Source organism: Eumetopias jubatus, unplaced genomic scaffold (genome assembly GCF_037043125.1).
Source record: "Eumetopias jubatus isolate StellerSeaLion01/CBP00866 unplaced genomic scaffold, mEumJub1_p1.0 scaffold_5, whole genome shotgun sequence".
In the NCBI taxonomy this organism is placed as follows: Eukaryota; Metazoa; Chordata; class Mammalia; order Carnivora; family Otariidae; genus Eumetopias; species Eumetopias jubatus.
The window spans coordinates 3,359,940-3,372,725 of NW_028274811.1; the positions used below are offsets into that span (position 1 = coordinate 3,359,940).

Genomic DNA, 12,786 nt, shown 5'->3' on the forward strand with positions numbered 1-12,786 from the left:
CCTCCTACACTGTTGGTGGGAATGCAATCTGGTGCAACCCCTCTGGAAAACAGTATGGAGGTTCCTCAAACAGTTGAAAATAGAGCTACCATACGATCCACCAATTGCACTACTGGGTATTTACCACAAAGATACAAATGTAGGGATCCGAAGGGGTACGTGCACCCCAATGTTTATAGCAGCAATGTCCACAATAGCCAAACTGTGGAAAGAGCTGAGGTGTCCATCGACAGATGAATGGATAAAGAAGATGTGGTATCTATACACAATGGAATATTATGCAGCCATCAAAAGGAATGAGATCTTGCCATTTGCAAATACGTGGATGGAATTGGAGGGTGTTATGCTGAGTGAAATAAGTCAATCAGAGAAAGACATGTATCATATGACCTCACTGATATGAGGAATTCTTAATCTCAGGAAACAAACTGAGTGTTGCTGGAGTGTTGGGGGGTAGGAGGGATGGGGTGGCTGGGTAATAGACATTGGGGAGGGTATGTGCTATGGTGAGCGCTGTGAATTGTGCAAGACTGTTGAATCACAGATCTGTACTTCTGAAACAAATAATGCAACATATGTTAAGAAAAAAGAAAGAGAAGGTAGCAGGAGGGGAAGAATGAAGGGGAGTAAGTCAGAGGGGCAGACGAACCATGAACGATGATGGACTCTGAAAAAGAAACTGAGGGTTCTAGAGGGGAGGAGGGTGGGGGGATGTGTTAGCCTGGTGATGGGTATTAAAGAGGGCACGTTCTGTGTGGAGCACTGGGTGTTATGCACAAACAATGAATTATGGAACACTACATCAGGAACTAATGATGTAATAATGTATGGTGATTAACATAACAATAAAAAATTAAAAAATATAAAATAGGTGTTGATAAGACGTTGGTTGAAAAGGGAAAAAGAAAAATAAAAAAAAAGAGATTTAATAAATTAATTTTGAAAAACTAAAGAATCATGGTAAAAATATCTATGAATTCTATGTGCAGTATTCCCTTAGCACTGGAGTTCTGCCGTTCTCAGTTTTTAGTAAACTTGGTCTTGGCTGGCTGTTCTTGCCAATCTTCTGGGGGAGGGGCCTGTTGCCGTGGTTTCCAAATGTCTTTTCCGGAGGCAGAATTGCCCTTTTTGCTGGGTCTTTTTAAGTAATCTGTTCCTGTTTGCTCTCGTGAGATTTTGTTCCCTGCAAGTTTTCCATATAGCTCTGGAGGACGAAAGTGAAATTGGCAGCCTCCCAATCTCTGCCCCAGAGGAGCTGAGAACTCGGGGCCTCACTCTTCAGTGAGCCCCCAGAGAGAAGTATTCAATTACTCCTATCTCCTCAGTCTCCGGCCGCACTCTGTGCTCACCTGGCCTGTGACCAAGTGTTTCTCTCTCTTGAGCACAACCCCGTGTGGAGTCTCCAAACCTAGCAGATCTCTGTGTTGTGCTCCCATGCTGCTCCTCCTGGGGAGTAAGGGGAGTCTCTCCAGATTTGCCACTTGTTGGGTCCCTGCTGGAGGAGCAGTGGGCTGACTGTGCTGCGGATCACAGTTTATGGCAACCCCGAGCTGAGAGCCCTCTCCTCTGCTCCGTCCCTGCAGCCAGCTTCCCCGCTCTGATACCTGGGAGCTCTGCCACACTCAGGCACCCCCGGTCTTCCTGTGACCCGAGGGTCCTAAGACCACACTGTTCCCGCGAGGGTTCCCCCACCCCCACCAGCTTAGCCACTGGAGTGAGGTCCCTCGGCAGATCCAACTTCTAATAGTTCCGGTTTTGTGATCCACTGCTCTATCACTTGCCAGAATCGGCGGACAGAAGCCCCCTTCCCACCGTCTGTCTTCCCGAATATTGCCTTAGATTGACTTCTCCGCACGTCCTACCTCTCAGAAAGTGGTCGCTTTTCTGTTCAGAGAGTTCTTGCTGTTCCTTTCTTCGATCTCCTGTTGAGTTCGTAGGTGTTCAGAATGGTTTGATTCCTCTCTAGCTGAATCCCTGGAACCAGATGAAATCCAGGTCTCCTACTCCTCCGCCATCTTGCTCCGCCCCTGGCCACTGTGTGGCAAGTTTTAACTAGGTGTGTTTTCGTCTGCTTGTTAAAGGAAGCCAGGAAAAAAAAAGGAAAGAAGAAAAGAAGGAAAGAGGAAAGAAAGAAAGGAAGAAAGAAAAGAAAAAAGAAAGAAGGAAAGAAAGAACAGAAAGAAACTAGATCTTATTTCCCCTAGAGCTGAAGATTTTCGGTACTCTATGATCAGTAGACCTGGTGTGTGCAAGTGGTTTCTGCTAATCTTTTGGAGGGAGGCCCTGCCACACTGATTCTCAGGTGCATTTGCCCTAGTAGAGATGCCCCTGCAGGACATTGGAAGGTGAGGCTTGGTGCAAGCAGTTCTGGTCTCCACTGGAGGGGATGGAGGGGCAATGCTGTGTTTGTCAATGAAGTTGATCAGTGCTGATGGGCAGGGTGAGGGAAGAAATGGGGTGCACCACTCTCTCAACCACAGAGTGGGGAGTTCAGTTCCAACATTCTTCAGGAAGCCATCACAGAAGAGGAAATAATCACCCCTCTTGTGTCGCCAACTTCTGTCCTTTCCATGCCTTTACTCTGTCTGTGTCTGAGCTATCTACCTGTCATGTGGCACAGCACTCCCATGTTTCATCTCAGACACACAGCTGAGTTTCAAAACTCCAAATTTAAGGACCCACCCTCGTGGCATGGACCTGCTCTACTCCTCTGTGTGAGGGTCTCATCATGCTTTTGCCATTTGCTAGTTTGTCCCAGAAAAGTTGTTGCATGACCACACAGCACTTTGGAATTTATGGTAAAGCACAGCAAAAAGCCAGGACCAAGTTTTGCTGTCCTCAGCCCATGTCCTTGTCCTTATGCTAATGAACAGGGCAGCACATTGGCACCACAAGTTATTTTGTCCTGGGACAGGCCATGCCACCGTTCCCTTATACACTCCAACCAGGGAAACTCCTTCTCCCCATGCAATGCAGTAGATCCTCGCACCATACTGCCCAATCTCAGGTCTCTGCCTTCCTTCCCCACAGGAGCACTGCTAGGCCCACCAGGTATGACCCCCAGTAATGGCGAGCAATTTTAATACTTTAGACTTTGAACTCCAGTGCTCATAATAACTTGTGGTAGTCAGACCCTCTCTTTTTCCCAGTCCATTGTTTTGGGGAATATTTATTCTTGTGCAATCCCCTGCCTGCTGCTTCTCTCTCTCTCTCTCTCTGTCTCTCTCTGTCATTTTGCTTTCCATAATCAGGGACCCCTGCAGCATCTGCAGTTTTTTTCTCCCCCAAATCAACTCTCCACAACGCCTACCTTCCATGAAGTGGTCATTTCTCTACTTTTAGATGTGTACTTTTGTTCTCTCAGTCCTCAGATTGGTTTCTTGGTGTTCAGAATGATTTGATATTTATCTAGCTGTGTTCCATGGACAAGCAAGATTAGGATCCCCCTACTCCTCTGACATCTTAACTCCTCCCTGAATTTCTTACTTTTAATTATAGCAGAATTTCAGAAATTTCAGCAGAATGAGATTGTATTGTGTCTGTGTAACTGGAATAGTTAATTTTGGCAAATTATTTTTGTCATGAATTCCCATTTGGTTGAATTTTTCCACATTTTCTAAATCTTGCTCTACAGGACAGTTTAATGTTAGTGAAAAGATGCCTCAATATGCTAGATGGCTTTTCTCCTCAGCATTTATGTATGTCCTCTAGCTAACAGCTACCAGGAAAACATTTATAATTGAATGAGTCAGTATATTACTCACTGCAGTAAGGGAAAAGACACACTGTAGGGAACTGTGGAGTGTCTGTGTGAGGGAGTATTAGAGGTGACTAGAGTGAGAATATTTTTACTTAATTATCGTAATGAGCTGCAATAGAAGGCATTTCAAGCTCACTTTTCCCTCATTAGTTCTTCAAAGTCCCCCAAATAGCTGAGGACCTTTTTCTTGCTGTTAATTTGAGAAGAGTGAAATATGTCTGTATTTTGGCTTGTCGAGATTCCTTTCTCAGCCAACAGGCATCCTATAGTACATAATCTAATTTCCACTAACATGTATTCTCTTTTGCAGAAGAGTCCCTTCCCATGGACCATATTCTAGCCTTCAGGAAACATGAGATTTTCACCCAGAAAAGCTGTAAGTGCACCAGTCTTGCAATGCAGCACTCTTCCATAACACTACAGAGTAGTACCAGCCCTTCTTTCACTCTTAACATCCCAAGCAGAAGGTGAACATAGTTCCACTGTGTTCTTTAGATTTCATGAGACAGATTAACTCATCTCTTAATTTTTGTTCCCATGTTCTAAGTGAGGACCAGGCAACCATACCATGTCCCAATTTTCTGGTACAGTATCTCAGATTGCACCTACAGATCTTTCCTAAAACCTCCATGTCCTCTCTTGACTCGATCACATATTCCATGCCCATGAGCAAGTAGATTCATGTAACCAGATTTAGGCCACCTCCTTTAAAATAACCTATGATGATGGGTTTGGTATTCATTTGGAATAGTCCACTTATTATTATTATTATTTTGCTCAAGGATTTCATTTGACCATTTCTTTACTTATATTTTACATATTTTATTATAATACATCCAAATGATGTTAGTGACACAAAGAAAATCCATTTCAGCTCCACCTGTCATGTTGCTTCAGCTACTTACCTTTGCAACCTACTTTAAAACCACTCAGTCCTAACTTGATCTGAACCCTATAAGTATTCTACTTTCTCACCCAGGCCCACTCTTTCTGCATTTCACATATTGTCTTGAATTCAATTATTTCTAGCTATGCATTTGGTAAATTCCATCTTTTTGCATCACTTTCTCAGTGAGAGTTTTCCTGATAAGTAGATTTAAATGAACCCACTCATTATCATTCTATATCTTGATACCTTGATCATTTCCCACACAACATTTTGAAGCTAGGAATTGTCAGTTTTTACCTGTTTATGGCCAGTGCCAGATACACAGTTACAGTTACAAATAGACAATCTACAGTGTTGGAGATAATGGATATCTAAAATGCATATATACAGTGCCAAATAATCATTTGTTGAATAGATGAATAAATTGTAGTGTTCTTTTAAATTAATTGGAGATTATGGTCATTATAACTTCAAAACAACATTGAGGTGAAAAGGTAAGGAAATGAATGCCTGGAAGAGATAATCATCTAGGAGATATATATATTATATATATATGTATATATAATATATATATTAGAGTTAACAGTAAGTAATTCCAGGTATAGAATTCTCTTGTCAAAGCAATCAGGCTCCTCTAGGTTTAAGCAATATCAGTCGGGACCCAGTCAATTTCCTGATGATGCAGAGTAGAACCCACACCCTCTTCCATGAATGAATGAAGGAGAAATCACACCTATCAGGGATCAACTGAGAATTAGCTTTCCTTTTCCAGTTGTAAAAGTAGATATTTCCTTTGGGTATTGTATTTATGTTCTGTGGCCTGGAATTGTCAACTAAATTTTATAGTATGTAATTCAAATCAAATAATTCTTGTTCATTAACATATAGACATATTGAGGACTAAAATGATAAAAAGGTATAATTTATGGTATCAAAATGATTTTTAGATTTATCTGAAGGCAGAAGACCAGCATTCTGATCATATGAAAATAGAAGATATTCATATATATAAATTATAAAATTTATAAATTATGTATGTATAAATTCGAAGTCTCATCAGATTTAAAATAAGGCAATTTTCCTCAGTAACAAAGATATTTTCTTCCTGGCTTTTCTAAACAACTTAAGGGCACGATGGTCAGAGCGTGTCCATGTTGACCATTGTAGAGGGGACCAGGAGAAAAATATGGTCTCAAGGCCTCTGTGAAGCACTGTTTGTAGGGATAGATGTAAGACTGGTTTGTCACATTATAAAAGGAGACACTTTCAGCCTCATAGTCCAAGAAGATTCCAATAATCTCAGGAGGTTCCTCAATGTGGAGTATTACCCGTGGATTTGCAAGAGCTTGGTAGTTATTACTTTTACTCAAGCACAGTGTCCAGAACCTGGTCTCGGAGGACACCATGATTTCTCCTTGTCTGCAGATAGAATTTTTACAAATGCCTAAAGTCCATTGCATTTTATTTTTCACATTCACTTCCCAGTAGTGTTTACCTTTGGAAAAAATTTGCTGACCTAATACACAGACTAGATCATCAAACCACTGCCTATTTTTAGGTAATTCCTGCAATATATCACCTCTTTTCACACTTCTTTTGTCTTCACCAATTTGGAGATATGGATGAGCTGTGTCTGGATCCAAGGTAACATTTTCTATGAAAGAACATATTGTCAGTCTTGGCTATGATGAATAATAATCCATAATATTTAACATATTATACAAGCGACCCTCTTCTCTCTAGGATCTTTCTATAGCTTTATCCAAATGAAGCTGCTCCTTTCCCTCAAGTCATGCTTTTTATATCACCTCTAATTATCAACTCACCCACTTGAGAACTTGATAATGAGCATTTGTTCAGAATGGAAAAAAAATGAGTATCTAAACACCTAGATTTTTCCTAGTCAAAATAATTTTTTTGAATATGGTCAATGTTACACTGGACACTTATTATGTACCTAGTGCTGTTTGAAGTATATTTATACATATTTAATTTTAATAACAAATCATTCAAATGGAGAAGTATTTTTATTTTGTAGTTGAGACAACAAAGATTTAGAGAAGTTGGTCCAGCTATGATTACTAATATCCATTAATGTTTGGATTCAAGTACAGATCTATTTGATTCAATTTATAAATTAATGAAAAACAATTGCATATATTTACTTTGAATCTGAATGTTTTTGACAATTAATGGAATTGATAAAATGGAAGTTTTGGAGGAAGAAATAAAAGGTGTGTGTGTATATTCTGTGTGAGTTTGTGAGTGTGTTACAGTCTCCCTTCTCGGGTGACCCAGTGTGCTGGCTAAAAGAAAGAATCCATATCCAAGTACTTCAGTCTCTAGTTACCTGCATATTTTCGAGCAAATTCCATCCCTAAAATTAAAAAAAAAAGAAAGAAAGAAAAGAAAATTACAATTTTGAAACCAAGACTTAACAGTAAGTAAAACAGGAAAGAGAGGGTCAAAAGGCAGGGGCATGAGTCAGGGCTAGAGGTGGCCATTTTCATTACTCACCTTCTTTTCCCAGATGTTTTATCCTTTCTGAAAGAATAGGATGCAGTGAGAGTTTGCTTTGAAATATATTTACATTTCTATCCTCACAGAGAAATATTACTTACCAAGTTCTTCATGAAGGTTTCATGAAAAGCCAAACAGTGACAAATTCTTGTGAGAAGTTGGCTAGGAGTTATTAACTAGACTGTCGTTTAATATTTGCAGATATAAATCATTTGGATTAAAAAAAGACAAAGGATGGATTTAAGTTACAGATTTGGAAAATAATGGTTTAAAGCGTTTTGGTTGGCTTTGCTTTAACATAATTCAAAGGATCATAATGCACATTTTTTTTTGCCCAGAAATAGCCATTCCCAGGTGTTTGCCTTAAGCACATGAATTCCTGCAGACTTCCCTAAAATATAAACTTAAGAAGCTGGCACTGAAAGCACAAGTGAGGTTAGGATATAATTTTTATTTCTATTTCTCTGCACCTGAAGAATTGAAAACTAAATGGAGGGGCTCCTGGTTTTGGCTCAGATGATGATCTCAAGACCCTGATCTCAGGGTCTTGAAATGAAGCCTCACATCTGGCTCCACACTCAGTGTGGAGTCTACTTGCCTCTCTCTCTCTTCCTCTGCCTCTACCCATTCTAATTTAAATTTTAAAATCTTTTATTTTTTTAAAGATTTTATTTATTTATTTGAGAGAGAGAATGAGATAGAGAGAGCATGAGGGGGGAGGGTCAGAGGGAGAAGCAGACTCACTGCTGAGCAGGGAGCCTGATGTGGGACTTGAACCCAGAACTCCAGGATCATGACCTGAGCCGAAGGCAGTCGCCCAACCAACTGAGCCACCCAGGCGCCCTTAAATTTTAAAATGTTTTAAAAAGTTCAAAAAATAACTACATGCAGTTACTTTTGCTATAATGTTTGTTTTCAAAATGCAAATTTGTCCAAATATGATTAACATATCAAGAAATAATTTTAGTACATTGTGAATTTTGCTTTTTATATGTGATTTTTTGGTATGGAAATCTGTACCCTTTTGAATCTAAAGGTGTAGAAATACATAAAATATATAAACACACACACAAATACACACATGTAGGCACATCTCAAAAGGACAATGACATGCATCCATCCACAATTGCAATTTTCCACACTGCCTCTTCAAAAGGATTATAAGCCACCACCCTCACGAATAGTGCACAGATCATGCCCTTCCTTTCTTTGGCTTTTATCCATATTTCTTTGTTACTCTTTCTTTCTCTCTCTTTTTTAAATTTATCTCATTATTGTCCATTTATTTTATCCTCTTCCTTTGTATAAATTGTTGGGCATGGAGGTGGAGGTAGGGAAGATACAGGTTGCCACAGGTAAACTTCAGGTCACTTTCATGGTTAAGGGCCATATTATTGTAGTGTGTAGGTATTTCTTAACAGCTTAGCAAAGTATAAAATTCTGTCAACATTTGCTAGGTGTTTTTGTTTTTGTTTTTAACATGTCACCAACAAAGTTTTAGACTACATTGTCAGTAATGAATGTTATGGACTGAATTTCTTTCTAGAAAATTCTTATGTTAAAATCCTAACCCCCAATGTGACCATATTAGATAGTGGGGGCTTTGGAAAGTAATTTGGTCATGACAGTGGAACCCTCAGGAATAGGATTAGTACCCTAAAAAAAGAAGAGACATGAGCACTTGTTCTCAGTTTTCTGACAAACCAAATGATGGAAAATAAAGAACCTGAGAAAAACAGAGATAAACAACTCCTGGATTGTGAGGGCAGAATTCGAGAGATAAGTGATAACATAAGATGAAACAACATTAGAATAATTGGGATCCCAGAAGAAGAAGAAAGAGGGGGGGGGGCAGAAGGTATATTGGAGCAAATTATAGCAGAGAACTTCCCTTATTTGGGGAAGGAAACAGGCATCAAAATCCAGGAGGCACAGAGACTGCCCTCAAAATCAATACAAATAGGTCAACACCCTGACATGTAATAATAGTAAAACATATGAGTCTCAGAGACAAAGAGAAAACCTGAAAGCAGCGGGAGAACAGATATGTAATCTAAAATGGTAGAAACATTAGATTGGCAACAGAGCTATCCACAGAGACCTGGCAGGCCAGAAAGGACTGGCATGATATATTCAGAGCACTTAATGAGAAAAATATGCAGCCAAGAATACTATATCCAGCTAGGCTCTCATTGAAAATTGAAGGAGAGATAAGAAGGTTCCAGGACAAGCAAAAACTAAAGGAAATTGCAAACACGAAACCATCCCTACAAGAAATATTGAAAGGGGTCCTCTAAGCAAAGAGAGAGCCTCAAAGTAACATAGACCAGAAAGGAACACAGACAATATACAATAACAGTCACCTTACAGGCAATACAATGGCACTAAATTCATATCTTTCAAAAGTTACTCTGAATGTAAATGGGCTAAATGCCCCAATCAAAAGAAACAGGCTATCAGATTGGATTAAAAAACAAGACCCATCAATATGCTGTCTGCAAGAGACTCATTTTAGACCCCAAAACAATCCCAGGTTGAAAATGAGGGAGTGGAAAATTATTTATCAAGCTAATGGACACCAAAAGAAAGTTGGGGTGGCAATCCTTATATCAGACAACTTAGATTTTAACCCAAAAACTGTAATAATAGATGAGGAAAACACTACATCCTACGTAAAGGGTCTATCCAACAAGAAGATCTAACAATTGTAAATATCAATGCCCTAACATGGGGTAACCAATAATATAAGGCAATTAATAACAAAAGCAAAGAAACACATTGACAACAATACAATAATAGTGGGGGACTTTAACATCCCCCTCTCTGAAATGGACAGATCATCTAAGCAAAAGAGCAACAAGGAAATAAAGACTTTAAATGAAACACCGGACCAAATGGACTTTACAGATCTATTCAGAATATTCCATCCCAAAACAACAGAAAACACAATCTTCTCTAGTGCCCATGGAATATTCTAATGAATAGATCACATCCTAGGTCACAAATCAGGTTTCAACTGGTACCAAAAGATTGGGAGCATTCCCTGCCTATGTTCAGACCACAATGCTTTGAAACTAGAACTCAATCACAAGAGGAAAGTTGGAAAGAACTCAAACACAAGGAGGCTAAAGAGCATGCTACTAAAGAATGAATAGATCCACCAGGAAATTAAAGAATTTAAAAAATTCATGGAAACCAATGAAAATGAAAGCACAACTGTTCAAAATCTTTGGGATGCAGCAAAGGCGGCCCTAAGAGGAAAGTATATAGCAATGCAAACTTTTCTCAAGAAACAACAAAGGTCTCAAATACACAACCTAAACCTACACCTAAAGGAACTAGAGAAAAAAACAGCAAATAAAGCCTAAACCCAGCAGGAGAAGAGAAATAATAAAGATCAGAGCAGAAATCAATGAAATAGAAAACAAAAGAACAGTAGAACAGATCAACGAAACTAGGAGCTGGTTCTTTGAAAGAATTAACAAGATTGATAAACCCCTTGCCAGATTTATCAAAAAAAAAAAAAAAAGAGAGAGAGAGAGAGAAATGACCCAAATAGATAAAATCGTGAATGAAAGAGGGGAGATCACAACCAAGACCAAAAAATGCAAACAATTATAAGAACATATGAGCAACTACTTGCCAGCAAATTAGATAATCTGGAATAAATGGATGCATTCCTAGAGATGTATAAACTACCAAAACTGAGCCAGGAAGAAATAGAAAACCCGAACAGACTTATAACCACTAAAGAAATTGAAGCAGTCATCAAAAATCTCACAACAAACAAGAGCCCAGGACCAGATGGCTTCCCAGGAGAATTCTACCAAACATTTAAAGAAGAATTAATACCTATTCCTTTGAAACTATTCCAAAAAATGGAAATGGAAGGTAAACCTTCCAAAGTCATTTTATGAGGCCATGATTACCTTGATCCCAAAATCAGACAAAGATCCCATAAGGAAGGAGAATTACAGACCAATATCCTTGATGAACATGGATGCAAAAATTCTCACCAAAATACTAACCAATAAGATCCAACAGTACATTAAAAGGATTATTCACCACGACCAAGTGGGATTTATCCCTGGGCTGCAAGGTTGGTTCAACATCCACAAATCAATCATTGTGATACAGTACATTAATAAAAGAAAGGAAAAGAACCATATGATCCTCCCAACTGATATAAAAAAAACATTTGGCAAAGTACAACTTTCTTTCTTGATCAAAACTCTTCAGAGTATAGGGATAGAGGGTACATACCTCAATATCATAAAAGCCATCATTGAAGAGATGATGGACTCTGAAATACAAACTGAGGGTTCTGGAGGGGAGAGGGGTGGGGGATGGGTTAGCCTGGTGATGGGTATTAAAGAGGGCACATTCTGCGTGGAGCACTGGGTGTTATGCACAGACAATGAATCATGGAACACTATATCAAAAACTAATGATGTAATGTATGGTGATTAACATAACAATAAAAAATAAAAAAAAAACGCCATCATTGAAAAACCCACAGCGAATATCATTCTCAAAGGGGAAAAACTGAGAGCTTTCCCCCAAGGTCAGGAACATGGCAGGGATGTCCACTATCACCACTGCTATTCAACATAGTATTAGAAATCCTAGACACAGCAATCAGACAACACAAAGAATTTAAAGGCCTCCGAGTCGGCAAAGAAGAAGTCAAACTCTCACTCTTTGCAGATGATCTGAAAGCTTATGTGGAAAACCCAAAAGACTCCACCCCAAAACTGCTAGAACTCATACAGGAATTCAACAAAGTGGCAGGATATAAAATCAATGCACAGAAATCAGTGGCATTTCTATACACAAACAACAAGACAGAAGAAAGAGAAATTAAGGAGTCGATCCCATTTAAAATTGCACCCATAACCATAAGACACCTAGGAATAAATCTAACCAAAGAAGCAAAGGATCTGTACTCAGAAAACTATAAAATACTCATGAAAGAAATTGAGGAAGACACAAAGAAATGGAAACACGTTCCATGCTCATGGTTTGGGAGAACAAATATTGTGAAGATGTCAATGCTACCTAGAGCAATCTACACATTCAATGCAATCCCCATCAAAATACCATCCACTTTTTTCAAAGAAATGGAAAAAATGATCCTAGAATTTTTATGGAACCAGAAAAGAGCCCGAATAGCCAGAGGAATGTTGAAAAAGAAGAGCAAAGCTGGCAGCATCACAATTCCGGACTGCAAACTCTATTATAAAGCAGTAATCATCAAGACAGTATGGTACTGGCAAAAAAACAGACACATAGATCAATGGAACAGAATTGAGAGCCCAGAAATGGGCCCTCAACTCTATGGTCAACTCATCTTTGACAAAGCAGGAAAGAATGTCCAATGGCAAAAAGACAGTCTCTTCAACAAATGGTGTTGGGAAAATTGGACAGCCACATGCAGAAGAATGAAACTGGACCATTTCCTTACACCACTCACAAAAATAGACTCCAAATGGTTGAAAGCCTTCAATGTGAAACAGGAGTCCATCAAAATCCTAAAGGAAATCACAGGCAGCAACCTCTTTGACCTCAGCTGTAGCAACTTCTTCCTAGAAACATCACCAAAGGCAACGGAAGTAAG

General features: G+C 39.1%; 1 long non-coding RNA gene across 2 annotated transcripts in view; it reads left to right on the forward strand.

Moving 5' to 3' along the window:
• LOC114200473 (uncharacterized) overlaps positions 1–12,786 on the forward strand; it is a 36,528-nt gene that overhangs the window by 6,197 nt on the left and 17,545 nt on the right. Inside the window, exon 1 of one of the 2 annotated variants that reach the window (XR_003607466.2) lies at positions 4,069–4,136. The exons of the other annotated variant lie outside the window; for it this stretch is intronic. This is a non-coding gene — a long non-coding RNA (uncharacterized LOC114200473). Of the gene's footprint in view, positions 1–4,068; positions 4,137–12,786 lie in introns of those variants that run through there. 2 annotated transcript variants of the gene reach the window in all.